The following is a 16,120-nucleotide window of genomic DNA, read 5'->3' on the forward strand; positions in this document are numbered from 1 at the left end:
TAGCAACAATAATAATGGAGTTAGAGTACTTATTAATTAATAGCAATAAGGACAGTAAAGGAACTAACTAGGGGTATCTAAACCTTAATAATATAATAGAAGTAGAGACTAAGACCGCTATAGAGTAAGGTTTAGTAATAGGTATTATAACACTATTAAATACGGCATCTATCACTTTATAAGACGGAAGAAGTAATATCTAAAAATGATTAAGCAAGCAGACAACTGCTAGTGCTAGCTTACCACTTAATAAAGGTAAAAAGCTAAAGGCTTAAGATTCTTAAGATAAGATAAAAAATAACTAAGATTTTTAAGATAAGATAAGGTAAGCTTAAAGACCTATAATAGACAGAAACCGATAGAGTAGAGTAGTAGCTTAGTTTAAGGACATATAAATAAGCTTGGGATAAGAATTCTTAACGGCATAAGACTTTTAAGATAAGATAAGTAAGATCTAGGACTCTTAAGAAGAGATAAGGACACTAGTTAAGCCTAGTTAGACTAAGGTAGGGGCTAAGCTTAAGTTAGAAGCAAGCTTAAAATTAAAGAATCTAAGGGGTTAAGAATTTAGAGTATAAATTAGGACACCCACAAGTAAGAGGCAAGGAGCTTCTTTATAGATTAGAGAATCTATAGTATAAATAGTAATTAGACTAAGAGACAGATATATAGACCTAAAAGACTTACTAGGGGAATATAGTATTTAGCCTAAAGATTAAAAAGTTAATACTAAGATTAAGAAGCACGAAGACTTTAAGGATTTACTTATAAGACGNNACATAAANGAAACNATAGAGGAATTTAGNGCAAGNATTACCTNATAGNAAGAACAGAAACTAGATAAGAGATCTAGCATATTAAGACGTATAAAGAACAGAGCACTAGTATAAAGGATTACTAATAGGCCTAGAGTAGGTATACTAAGAGCTAAGTAGCTTATTAAACTAGAATAAGAAAAGGATCTAGGGATTCCTACTAGGTTTAAGGAATAATATACTAAAGGCTATTATAATATAGTAATAAAAAGATATTTCCTTATAAACGAGCCGTATATACTTAAGCAGCTATACTAAAAGTAGTATAGGCAATAACATAACGATAAGTAGGAAGATTTCTATATATAGTTGGATAAGAAAGTTATCCAAGACCACCCGATTATAGAAAAGGCTATAACTTATATTAAAAGATCTAGAGAAGTAATTAGAGGACTAGAGAAGCAAAAGACAAATCTTAGTACCTGCGAATAAAGTTACAACGCTTAGATTAACACGAGAAAGGTTTAAACTTAAGGATAAGAATAAGCTAAAAGTTAACCCAAAACATTAAGCACATTACACACTATTATAGATAGTATGCGTAGATAATGCGTATAATATACATAGAGCACTAAAGGATAAAAATTAAAAGTATCTAATAAGGATATATTAGATAACGGACAAGGCGAAATATAAAAACGCTAAATATATACATAGTTAGCACCTAGTAGAAGTTTAAGAATAAGGGGACTTAATACTTTAACTAGGAAGATTCCTTATGGAAGAATGCCTAAATAGACGACAATGGTAGGAATATCCAGAGAACACCTATTTATAGCATATTAAAGACAAAAAACAAACTAAGTATTAGCCTAAGTTAAACTAAGTATAAACAGGATCTAGTAGCTAATAGTCAGGAAAAGTAGAGGCCTATAGGACTAAAGGGAGCCAATAGTAGAGCCTTAAACCCTTAAAGAAATTTAAAAACAACACCTAAATTTATAAATTAAGTGGTAAGATTAATAGTTCAAGGCATTAATAGATAGTGGAGCAACCAGGAACTATATCTTATTAGCAGCAGTAAAAAGAATAGGATTACTACACAGGTAAAAGGAATATTCTTACCTATTAGTAACAATTTTAGGAGATCCGATAGCCTACGGAGGAGGTATTATTAATCTTAAAATAGGACCTATTTAGTTAACTATTAAGGGAAGATAAGTTGAGATATCTTTTAATATATTACCATTAGGGAATAATAAGGCAGTACTAGGAATGCCTTAGTTACAGAAATATAATCTAAAGATCAATTAGGTTATAGGTTAGGTCAATATTAGAGATATACAAAACCGTAAGATATAATAATAAGCTAAGTTAGTATAGTACTAAGTAGGAGCGACCTATAAAGAAATAGAAAAAAGGTTAAGCTATATACCAAAAAGATACCATAAGTATAGTAAGAAACTATAGTCACCTAAGAGTAAAAAGCTATTAGAGTATATAGTATAGGACTATAAGATAGAATTAGAACTAGGAATAAGTCTAAGGTTCTTTCTAATCTATAAGCTTACCAAAGAAGAAGGTAGAGCATTAAAAGAGTTTATTTAAGAAAACTTATAAAAAGAATATATTAGACTATCATAGTCATCAGTAGAATATCCAGTACTATTTATACTAAAAAAGAATAGCAAACTAAGGCTGTGTATTAACTATAGACAGTTAAATAGCATTACTAAAAAGAATAGGTATCCTTTACCCTTAATTAGTAAAATCTAAGATAGGATAGGTAATGTGTAAATCTTTATAAAGATAGATCTAAGATAGGCGTACCATTAGATTAGAATTAAGGAAGGCGATAAATAAAAGGCAGCCTTTAAGTTAAAGGAAGAACTGTATAAACTATTAGTTATATAATTTGGGCTTATAAATGTACTAGCAACATTCTAGAAGCGTATTAACAATATATTAGGAGAACATTTGGATGAATTTGTTATAGCATATTTTAATAATATTATTATCTACTTAATAAATAAGGAAGAGTATAAAGAACACATTAAATAGGTTTTAAAGAGACTATAGGAAGAATAGATGCTAATAGCAATTAAGAAATACAAGTTCTTTACTAGGAAGACTAATTTCATTAAATTTATTATTAAACTAGGCTAACTTAGTATAGATCTAAAGAAGATTAAGGCTATAGTAAATTGGCAGGAACTAGAGAACGTTACGCAATTAAAATCGGTTTTAGGGTTTTATAATTACTGTAGAAGGTTTATAGCATAATAGTTAAAGGATATTAAACTATTTACATAATTAATAAAGAAAGAAGAACTATAGGCATAGGGAGAGGAACAGTAAGAACTCTTTAAAAAAGTTAAAAAGTTATTTACCTAGGAGCCAGTTCTTAAGATCTATTAACTAAAACTAGAGACGGTTATAGAAATAAATATATTAGACTTTGCACTAGGAGCATGCTTTATATAAAAGCATCTAGATAGATAGTATCCAGTAGCATACTATAGTTAAAAGATAATACTACTAGAGTTAAACTATAACATCTATAATAAGGAGTTATTAGGTATAGTTATAGTACTAAAAAAATAGAGAGCGTTCTTACAAGGCATAAAGAAACCATTTATAGTTAGAATAGACTATAAGAACCTAATAGGATTCCTAATAATAAAGGAACTTAACCAAAAATAGGTTAGATGGGCAAAGATACTTATAGAATACTATTTCGAAATTTAGTATACTAAGGGTATAGACAACACGCGAGCCAATACGTTAAGTTAAAAGGCTAAACTACAAAATAACGACAAGCTATTAGGGGCTTTACTACAAAAAGACATAGATAGACTAATTAGGTACAATTATCCAAAGATCGCAGTAATATAAGAGAATGAGTTAGAAAAGAAAGTCTATAAGATACCAGAAAGCTTTTAGGCATAAAGGATTCTAGAAGTACAACTAAAAGACCTACAGTTAGATATATATAAAAAATTAAGAAGCAAAATATATCCTAAGAAGCATAGCAGAGTAGTTTATAGAGGACTTTTATAAGGGACTAACTTAAGGACATAACGGAGCCATAGGCTTAGTATTAAGACTTTAAGAGGAGTATATTATTAACGGAATCTAGAGAATAGCTAGAAGGGTCACTAAAGAGTATCTAGATTACTAAAGAAACAAACTAACGAGGCATAAGCCGTATAGAGGGCTACAACCTATTAAAATACTAAAGAGACCATAGGAGGTTATATTATGGGACTTTATTATTAAGTTGCTAAAATTAAGAGACCCTATTACCGGATAAGATTACGACATAATCTTAGTAATAGTAGATAAGCTTATAAAGTGGGGATACTTTATAGCCTATACGGAAGAAATCTCAGCGGAAGATATTGCTAGAATCTATATTAAAGAAGTGTTTGCAAGATATAGAGCACTAAATAAAATTATATTAAATAGAGATTTAAGATTTATAGCAGCATTTTAGGAGGTATTTTTAGCGGAATAAGGAGTTTAAGTAGTAACTTTTACCGTATATTATCTACAGACAGACAGTTAAACAGAAAGATTAAACTAGACACTAGAGCAGTATCTAAGGCATTATATTAATTACGCACAGAATAATTAGGTATCGTTATTACTAGTTATATAATTTGCATATAATGCAACACTATAAGAAGGAATGGGTATATTACCATTTAAGGCGAATTACGGATACAAGCTAAGAACATTATTATTACCACGTTAAGTAAAGAAAACGAGTAGTAGAGCTAAGTAAAGAATAAAGGATTTAATAAATATTTATATAAACCTTACGGAAATAGCTAAGGTAGTACAGCAAAGAATAAAAAAGTACTATGATGCTAAGAGATCTAAGGGACTAGATCTTAAGGAGGGGGATAAAGTATAGCTACTATACAAAAATTTTAAAAGTTAATAACTAAGCAAGAAGTTAAACCACGTTAGATTAGGACCTTTTAAAATTATATAGAGGATTTTACCGGTTATATTTAAGTTAAACCTACTAGCTAGGATGAAAATCTACCCTATATAATATATCGCGATACTAGAGCTAGCATATAGGAATATTAAGCCACTAGTTTATAAAGTAGATACGTATAGAGGATAAGAAGAAGACAAATAGCAAGTTTTAAGGATTATTAGTTATAAGGACATTAACAATAAAATATAGTATAAGGTTAAGTAGATAGGCTATACTAAAACTACCTAGGAGCTACTAAAGAATTTAAAGAACGCTATAGGAAAGGTATAGGAGTATTAAAAGAAAATAGGTTAGGCAATATTAATAAAAAAGGATCGTTAAAGAATAAGTCACCTAAGGGGGACCTAGGAAGAGCGACTGCTAAACTACTTAAAGTTATTCCCTTTACTATAGGAGGAGAATTAGTTCTTTTATTACCTAGTTCCTAAAGACCTTATTAAACAAGCTTCTATTTTTTTTAAATAAACTTTCTTATAGACACGTTCTAAACGCTAAAGATAAGTATAAGCTAGACGCTAAGCTTTAAGGATATATACGGACTCTTCTAAGGTATGCTAAACCTTAAGCAGCATAGAGGCTAGCTTACCGTTAAGTTTCGCAGCGGTAGATTAAACACGAGACCCTATAATAAATTACTTAGGGAACTTAAAGACTATTAAGAGCAATAGGACGTGTACACTTAATATTAAATATAGAACGAGCGTTATATAATAAACGCATATTAGCGCAAGTGCATTTAGAATAAAAGGAAGGTTAGTAACTAGAAGGACTTGCGATTATAATATAACTTAACCCCTCTTTTATATAATAAGAGTAAGGGATCGCTATTACTTCACCTAATAATAGTATTAAGGAGACGGTATGAAGGCGACGCTCAACCTAAGAGAGAGAAGAAATTGCTTTAGGTATAATAAGCAGCAATATTAACTAAATTAATTAGACGGATATTATACCTCTAGTAAACAACCTAAAGATATTAGGTATCTTTAAGGATAAAGATAAAAAGGAGGGAGATAGTGTTACGGACGCTTTAAGTATAATATTATAACTACTTAGAGAAGAATTGGAAGAAGCTAGTTAGTTAATATAAGCACGGTCTAGGATGGAACCCGTAGAACTATATAACGAGGAATAATAAGTAAGTTACATAATAGTTAAACGTGTTGGCTGTGTTAAATGTAAGGAATGTTACGTCTAATATAAATAAGACGTATATTACGTATAAGAAGGATCTCTTAGGAGTACGGTTGTGTATTTAAGGACCCTTAGTCCCTACCTAGATAATTCCTTCCTTATAGTAATTCTTAGAATATAATTAGAGTTAATCTATTAGGCAACCACTCCACCAGTTATTATTACGTTATTAACTTACTTACAATACCTATACACCTAGCCTATTAACGAGCCCACCGTAGTCCCTACTACAAGGCTTCGTTACATAAGCACTACTAGGGCTTTATAACTTTTATTAAGCATTATATAACCGCTTTTAGCCCTTCTAATTTTTATACACTAGAGTAACGTGTAAATAGGCTATAGAAGGCAATATTTAAAGAGCTATAAGTTAAGAAACGGCTTATAGCGCACGGTAATTACTAGCTAGGAAGGCTTTATTAAGAACCTCTATATAAGTAAATAGAGTAGGAGTTAAAGGATCTTATACGCCTAAGAGAAGAGAATAGAGTTATTATTCCTAGTAGGCTTAGATAATTTAACACTAAAGAACCAGTTAAAAAGCTTAAGCTTAATATAATTACTACCGATATATAGCGCCTTACTCTAACGCTATAGAACTTCCTTATAGCTTTAGTTTAGCAAAGGCTATATACTAATTCTTGTAATATTACGCCTTACTACAATAAGCTCTTTATAGTATATATAATCCTAGCAAATATATAAGCCCTTTAAGCTAGCTTCCGGTTCTATGCTGCTTTAGAGGTTTATTTATATAATATAGGTATTAAGTAAAGGTATATTACGCTTCCTTATAAGTTAAAAGTTGTAATATTATATACTGGCCTTGCTAAAATATAAAAGGAGCTAGAGGAAGTTAGTAGGGTATATACTTCTACACTTAAGAGTTTAGATAAGACGCTTCTATTATTACGGGCAAAGGGTATAGTTAAGGTAGTATTACGTAATAAGTATAAGCGACGATAATATATAGTAAGGTAGATATTATTAAGCTATATATATAAACTGTATAAAGAGGTTAAGACGTTATATAAGGAAAGAAGGTAGGAAAACGGGGAGAAAGGGCATATATTGCTAGCTTAGTTACTTAGTTAATATATATATAGGCAGAATAGGGTTTAGGTTATAGTCTTAGCAGAACTTAGTAGAATTTAGTAAAACTTAGCAGAATATAGTAGAATGCCATAGATTGCCGTTAGATTGCTATTAGATTGCCATTAAATTACTATTTTATAGTTAGTCTCTAATTGCTAAGTTAGTGGAAATAGGTAGATATATATAAGGTGTTATAGGGGTGTCCTATAATAGTACCCCCCCTTTAAACTCGAGCTTCTATAATATAGGGCTATAGTAGTTCTAAGTGGAGTTTATAAAAGTCTTCCGTGGCTTATATAAGTCCTATAGAGTTAACAGGACTTAGTAAAGCCTTTCCATTTTATAAGATATATATATTAGCGTTTCCGTTTATTATACTTAATATTATTAATTCTTTTAATAAAGTACTTGTTTTTATTATCTACTTTAACTAGTAAGGGAGGGTTTTATATCTATTTAAGCAGGGCATCTAATATAGGGGTACATCGGCAAAATATTGTCCCTTATAAATGACCTTAGCTGCTAGAAGTTGGCGTCGTTGGCGGGCTATTAAGGGTATTAACTAACTTGACAAACCAGCCTATATTAAGTTTATTTGACACGCAGCCTACGCGCAGCCTACGTATAGCCTACGTAACCTACGCAACCTACGCAACCTACGCAACCTATATAACTTATAATTTTAGATAATAAAGGCTACTTTAAAGCTGTTTATAAAGTTATTAAGATAAATTGTATACACTTCTTTATATAATCTATTATGTCTACATTTGCTACCTATCTGCATTATCTACCTATCTACATTACCTACCTATCTGCATTATCTACCTATCTATATTGTCTACCTATCTATATTACCTACCTGTCTGCATTACCTACCTATCTATATTGCCTACCTATCTATATTATCTACCTATCTGCATTGTCTACCTATCTACATCGCCTACCTATCTACATCGTCTACCGGTCTGCATTGTTTACCTATTTATATCACCTACCTGTCTGCATTACCTACCTATCTATATCGCCTACCTATCTATATCGCCTACCTGTCTGCATCTGCCTATAGTGTTTAATTTAATTCGGGGGAGAGGTCGGCCCGATTAAAGGCTTTAATTAATTCGAATCGTTCTCTATAGCCGTTCGCTGGCTGTATATTCGAACAGTAGTTATCTAGGGTGCCTCCCTAGGAGGCCTTAATTCGATTCGATTCGGTAATAGGCTCTAGATTAATTTAATTAATCAATTAAATTGTTCGTGGTGTTCGCTGGCTAGTTATTTAAACGGTTGTCGTCTGGTTCTGGTAACGGTTGTCTGCTAGTTCTAGCGATAGTCGTCTAGTTCTAGTGACGGTTATCTAGTTCTAGCGACGGTCATCTGGTTCTAGCGACGGTCATCTGGTTCTGGCAACGGTTATTTAGTTCTGGCGACGGTTATCTGGTTCTGGCGACGTTCGTCTAGTTCTAGCGACGGTCGTGGTTCTGGCGATGGTCGTCTAGTTCTGGCAACGGTTGTCTGGTTCTGGCGACGGTCGTCTAGTTTTAGCGACGGTTGTAGTTCTGGCGACGGTTATCTAGTTCTAGCGACGGTTGTCTAGTTCTAGCAATGGTCGTCTAGTTCTGGCAACGGTCCTCTTCTACCTACCTACCTGCCTGCCTACCTACTTGTCTGCCTACCTACTTATTTATCTACCTACTTACCTGCCTACCTGCTTGCCTACCTGCCTACGTTAGTGTCTAGTTTAATTTAGGGGAGAAGTCGGCCTAATTAAAGGCTCTTATTAATTCGAATTATTCTCTATAGCCGTTTACTAGCTATATATTTAAACGGTAGTTATCTAGGGTACCTTCCTAGGAAATTTTAATTTAATTTAGTAACGGGCCGATATTAAAGCTCTAGTTTAATTTAATTAATTAATTAATTAAATCGTTTATAGTATTTGCTAGCTAGTTATTTAAACGGTTATTGTCTAGTTCTAGTAACGGTTATCTAATCCTAGTAACGGTCGTTTAGTTTTAGCGATAGTTATCTAGTTCTGGCAACGGTTGTCTAGTTCTAGTAACAGTTATCTAGTTCTAGTAACAGTCCTCTGCTAGCTGCCGTTCTAGTACCTCCTAAGGTAGGGAGGATATAAGGAAGGGTAAAAAATAAGGTAGCTGTAAAGGGGGTAACTTAGTAGAGGCACGTGCGGGGACCTAATGTAGAGCTTTATGTAGAGCCTCTATACGTAGAGCTTCGCGCAGAGCCTTATGCAGAGCCTCTATACATAGAGCTTCGTATAGAGCTTTGTGTAGAGCTTCGTGCAGAGCCTCGTGTAAAGCCTCTATACACAGAGCTTCGTATAGAGCCTCGTGTAGAGCATCTATACGCAGAGCTTCGTGTAGAGCCTCTGTCGTAGAGCTTTGTGTAAAGCTTTGTGCAGAGCCTTATATAGAGCTTTATGTAGAGCCTCTGTCGTAGAGCTTTGTATAGAGCTTTATGTAGAGCCTCTTAAGCATATAACTTAAAAATAATATATTATATTACCTTAATTATATATTAAGGAATATATAAGTTAGTTAACTGCGTGTTATTTAACTTTTAAATATATTAAGTTGGTTAACTGCGTATTATTTAACTTTTGAATATATTAAGTTGGTCAACTACATGTTAATTACGCGAAACGCGCTTAACAAAGTCGACTTGAAACCTAGCCTGCGAATATTTTCCCAATGTAGTAGGGTAAAGGACTAACGTATAGAATATGGGGTAGATTTTAACCGTATTAGGGAGCTTTAGTTAATAGGCATAAGGAAAGATAACCTTTTTAACCTTATAAGGGCCAGCGTTCTTCTAATTAAGTTTCTTAGTAGGTTGTTTCGTGTTTAGATTTCTTATATCTAGCTAGACAAAATTACTAATTTAATAGGCTAGTGCTAGGGTTTATTTCTTATTTACTGCGGCTTTATAGACAGATTAAGCCTATATTATCTTATTAGTAAGGAACTATTATAGTTCCTTTATCTTCTCTATGAATTTATTTACTTTTATAACTTATAAGACGTAATAAGCGGGGTAAGGAATATTACTAAAGGGTTTAAAACCTATTTATGGGTACTAGCCGTAATTAGCTAGAAATGGGGAGACTTTTATAGTTTCTAAAACGGAATTATTTGTAGTAAACTCGGCGAATATAAGCCAGTTAATCTAGTCATCCTATAAATATAACGTATATATCTAAATATACTATTCTATTATAGCATTTACGCGTTTTATTTAACTACCTGTTTTTAAATAATACGCGGTAAATAATAGTGCTTTAATACGGAGTTAAGTAGTTAGTTCTTTTTAGAATGCTAAGATAAACTAGCTACCTTTATTAGAGATAATTATTTTAGGGAGTTTATAGAGTTTCTATATATAATCTAGGAATAGTTAAGTAATAGTAAGCGTTAATATATTAGGGCAGGCAATTAAGTATCTTATTTTAGATAGTTGGTCTATAACTACTATAATATTTATATAGCCTCTACTCTTAAAAAGGTTAACAATAAAGTTAATTAAGATATCCTTCTATCTTTAGTCTAGAATAGGTAGCGGTTTTAAAAGACCGTTATATGTCTTATATAAGGCTTTAGCTTATTATTAGGTATAGCAGCTAGAGATATACCTTTATATTTGTATAATTACAGTACCTGTTATACCAACCGCGTGCTTACGCGTTCGGTACGCCGAGTACGCGTTTACGCGTTTGGTGTACTAACCACCCGCTTATATATTTAGTGCACTTTTAAAGCACTAACTAATTAGGGGGGAGGCGCATTAGTATATAGACCACGTAGTCTGCTTTATATAATTAATAGTTACCATCTAAATAAGTATACAATACTATATGTATTTCGTGCCCGTGGATATAACTTACTTATACTATTAAGTTAGTATAAATACTGATTAGTAAGCGCGCACAGATTAGTAATTACTTAACACCTCCCCCTAAGCGATATATAATAGCAACTACCTATTTAGACTTCTAGTACAACCTATTAGAAGGTTAGAAGTTAGGGATTATAGACTTATCTCTAACTCTATATACTTATTTAAGTCTTAATACGGTTTACTAAAAGTATAATAGACGTGAATACAGACCTGTATAGAACCCCTACCCTTAAACCTTAAACCCCTATCCCTACTATACCCTCTTTTAATACCTCTAACGTCTTTTTAGACCCCTTATAAAGACCCCCTACCCCTTTATAAACTACTATGGACCTATTAAGACCCCTTATGGACACTCTTACCCTTTTACGAACCGCTATAGATATTAACCGCCTTTATGGACCACTATAAGACCTCTTCCACCTACTGCGTACTACACTATACTATATAGTATAGTAGACCTAAGGAAGCAAGTTAATAAAGGCTAGGAAAAGTAGAGGTAGGGAGCCGACCTTACGTCTATACCTAACGTTAACAACTATATTAAATTTAAAGTTCTTAAATATGAATATTTTAAGCTTATAAACGTTAACCTATAGGAGTAATATTAGGAAGACTTTACGGATTTTACGGAAGCTATCTTTAAAGTATATAACCCTACTACTATCCGTAACCTATAGACCCTTTTATATAACTAAGGTATATAGGTTAAAAGGAATAAACGAGTTATTATTATATAGTCCTTATATAATACAATATATAAGAAGGACCAAACGGAATAAACTAAAGAGGAAATCCTAAACCAGTTCTAAGAAACTAAGGAACTCTTTACTTTTTCCAAACTTAATATAATTGCTAGCCTTATACCTAACCCACTTAACTAAATTTATCCTATAAACCTAAGTAGTTTTAGAATTAATTTTACGGGCTAAAGTATACTTAGTACTTAAGTTATAGATTATAATACCCCCGTAAACCAAAATACGGACCAAATTACCCCTATTATTTAAGTTATAGATTCGCAAGCTATATATTTATAAACTATAAATCCGCAAGTTATAGATCCGTAACCTATTTAACTAAAGACCTATAGCAAGGAGCTAGCTAACCTAGCTAAGCTCTATACCGACGAATCTAAGTATAGCGGCGAAAACGATAACTTTAACTTTAAACTGACTATCTTTACGGACTTCTACTAGAAGGCTAATATTCCTAAACAAGAGTTTAGCTAAGCCTGCTCTACTATACTGCGCGGCCTAGTACTTGACTACTACTATACTAACCTTAAGAGTAACCCCCTTAGTGTTCCTTTTAATAAGCTATATAAAGCTATATATAATTACTTTAAAGGACCGGAATATAAGCGTAATATCCTTACCTAATAGAATGCGACTAAGCTACAGACCGTAATAGACATGAACACTAAAAAATTAACTATAGAGTGCCTGCAAATCCTTATTAAAGACCTCCGCCACTTATAGCACGGTTTTAATATTAAGCTTTAAACGGACGACTTTCTATATAATAAACTTATTACGGCCTACTAGGAAGTAGAGCCCTGCAAGTACACCTATTATAAGCCTATAGATACCTTAGCTAGCCTTATTAATAATCTACGCTCCTTTATTATAATATATAAAGTCTTAAACCCACTAGGCAGCACTTAAGCCTTTATTACAGATATTTAATATCTATAAATAGACTTAGACGTCTACTTTACGGACCGCCGCTACTACTAGTAGTACCCGTACCAACCAAGTCCTACCTATAACCCCCGCAGCAACCCCCGTACAAAAATATACCCCCGCAGATAAACCAGCCAGAAGTGCTTCGTGTGCGGTAAGAAAGGATATTAGTCTATAAGGTATACCCGGGAAGAACGTAATAAGTCTAGGAAGAGACTTAATAGCCGTATTAACCAGTTTATTTTAGAATACGAAGGAGAGGAAGTAAAAGAGCCCCCTAATAAGTTAATAGAAGCCCTTATAATTAACTTTAACTTAAACGCTTAGGAATAAGAGACCTTAGAGACATTTCTAACCACTTTTAGACCTTTTACGGACAGCTAAGCCTTTAATATTACGACCGTATTAGCTAACCGTTCCTTTATACACTTAGTTACGCCCAAAAACCATTCCGTAAGTACCCCTATTATAGACGTTATAGATTATAAGCAGGACCTATTTGTATATATCACTACAGAACGCTATACCCCTAAAGAATTCTACGGCGTTATAATCGATATGGGTACCTCTAAGAAGTCTACTACAGGTTACGGACAATACCTTATATATAGGACTACCGTAAATAATAATACGGATATTAATACTACGTAAAATAGGGCCGTAAACGTCTAATTCGGCATTAGCTCAACTATATTAATTAGATTAGTTACAGTTAAGACCCTAATTGGCCTAGTTAACTTCTATATAGTAAAAGCAGACACCCCTTTCTTACTTTGCCTTGCGGACATAGATAGGTTATAGGTTTACTATAACAATATTACGGACACCTTAATCGGCCCTGTAACTACCCTAGGAAGTAAGCATATTACCCTACTAATTACACAACAATTTAGACACCCGTTCCTTATATAGGGAGAGACTTTATAAACCTACATTTAGGAATCTTTTAACTATAACCCGTGCTACCTTACTAGTACAAAGATCTACCGTTTACACCGCTATTTCGGCCACCTGTTAGCCGAAAAGCTATATAGAGTCCTTAAACGCTTTAGACACGACAACGTTAATAGGAAGGCAGTTAATTACCTAACTAAATACTGCTCCTTTTGCCAGAAATACGGACGTTCCCCAGGCCGATTTAAGTTTACCCTTTATAAAGACCTTAACTTTAACTACTTAGTGTACGTAGATATTATATATATTAACGGCAGCCTAGTATTATATATAATTAATAAGGTAACCCACTACTAAGCCGCCTGTTAGTTATAAAATATATCCATAAAGTATACTTAGGATATTTTACGGACCTGCTAGATTAATACGTACGTTAGACCTCCTAAGTATATCACCTATAACACTAGTAGGAACTTCATTAGTAAGGAATTCTAGCAGTATGCTATGGCTATAGCTATATTAACAAAAGCTATTCTAGTTAAGGCGTATTAGTTTATTAGGCTTATTAAGTAAGCTTACTTAGCTCTATAGAGAGCTTATTAGATTATTATAGACGAGTATAAGGATATTTAAAAGAAACTAGCTTTACAGATAGCCGTAAAAGCCGTTAATAACACCACTAGCCCTAATGGACTAGTACCTACTCTCTTAGTTTACAAAGCCTACCTAAGAATAAGCAACCTAGGCCCTTCTACCCCATCTATTATAGAATAAGCAGCTATAATACGGAAGGTAATAGCCAAAATAGTTAAATTACGGGCTAAATAAGCTGTTAATAGCGCCCTATATTACCGTAACGGACCTAATACAACCTTAGTTTATAACCTCCTATTTAATTCTAAAGTCCTTATATAGCATAAAAGCGGCAACTAGACTAGACCTTATTATTTACTAGCTATAGAAGACGAAATATACTATATATAACTTCCTAGCAGACCAACTAACTTTAGAAGCACGTCCGTAAAACCCTACTTTCGGCCCGAAAACACCTATAACGTTAAGCTAGATAAACTAGAAGTAACTATTAAACTAGATAAACCAGAAACGACTACTAAATTAGATAAACTAGAGGCACCCTTGCCTACCCTAGAGGTCCTCTAAAAACTCACTAAACCTACTAAACCTGCCGTAAAGTATGGCTGAGGATGCCCCTATAAGAATCCTATAACGGAGAACCATTTAACCTCTATAGGCATATCCGTAAAGCAATCTCTGCCTATAGATATATTAGTTCTAGTATAGAAAACCCCTTTTACAGACTTACGGCGTAAAGAGATTAACAGACTACTTAAAAAGGGTGTCTTTGTAATTATAACGGAGAGAGACGTTCTATAAGGCGTCCGTATATTTAACTTACGCTTTATTAATAAAATTAAGCACTCTAGTACTAATAAAGCCTTTAAGAAATTAAGGCTTATTATATAAGCTTATAACGACTAGGGAAAGGACCTAATCCTTATATAATCGCCTACAATTCAATAGGTTAGTTAATAGATTATACTTATACTTACGCCTAGACTATAGCAAACTAAATCCGTAGCCCTTTACTTATGGGATATTTTATAAGCCTATGTACAGTCTAATACCTACCTAAGTAGGGATATCTTTATACGACTACCCTATAAGCTTAACCTATAACCAAAAATAATTTTATAGGTTATAAAACCTCTTTACGGAGTACTAAAAGCCGGAAACCATTAGTTTAAGATATACCACTAGCACTACGTTAGTAAACTTAAAATAAAACAGTTAACCTACGACCCCTGTCTCCTATATAGCCTATTAAACGGCTTTAGTATTATTAGACTCTAAACAGATAATACCCTCTTCTTAATAGACCGGATATTTGCGGACGCTAAAGAGACTAAACTATAAGAAGCTAAGTTCCTAGCAAAGCCGTAAAAGTAGTTAACTAAGTAGACTCCAATTAAGTTTAACGGAAGCTTAATTATATAAAAGGGTAACTTAATCTAGCTAACCTAGGAACGCTAAGCTTAAAACCTAAAGCTTATTACAGTAAAGCCTATAGACCTTACCAGCTCCTATAGAGAGATCTATAAGACCATAAATATAAAGGACTAATACGCTATATAGCGTGTAAGAGGCGCCTATATTACTACAGTCTGCCAACCTAAATCTGCCTATAACTTATCCTTTATGGCCTAGGCAGTAGATCTATAAAAAAAAAATTAAATAGCTTAATAAGCGTATTTAGTGGCAAATTAATAATATAGTAAGGGGACTTACTTTCGTACCACTAGACCTAAGTTCCCTTAGCTTACTAGCATTTACGGATGCCTCCTTTACCAATAATAAAGACCTATTATTATAAATCGGCTTTATAATTATACTTACGGACTATAATTAGGACATAAATATATTGCACTAGTCTTTAATTAAGTGTAAATAAGTAACCTATAGTATACTAGCTTCTAAACTATATACACTAGCTTATAGATTTAATATAGCAGCCGTAATTAAATTAACGGTTTAGAAGATTCTATAACTAA

Source organism: Cenococcum geophilum (genome assembly GCF_001692895.1).
Source record: "Cenococcum geophilum 1.58 unplaced genomic scaffold K441scaffold_4, whole genome shotgun sequence".
Classification (NCBI taxonomy): Eukaryota; Fungi; Ascomycota; class Dothideomycetes; order Gloniales; family Gloniaceae; genus Cenococcum; species Cenococcum geophilum.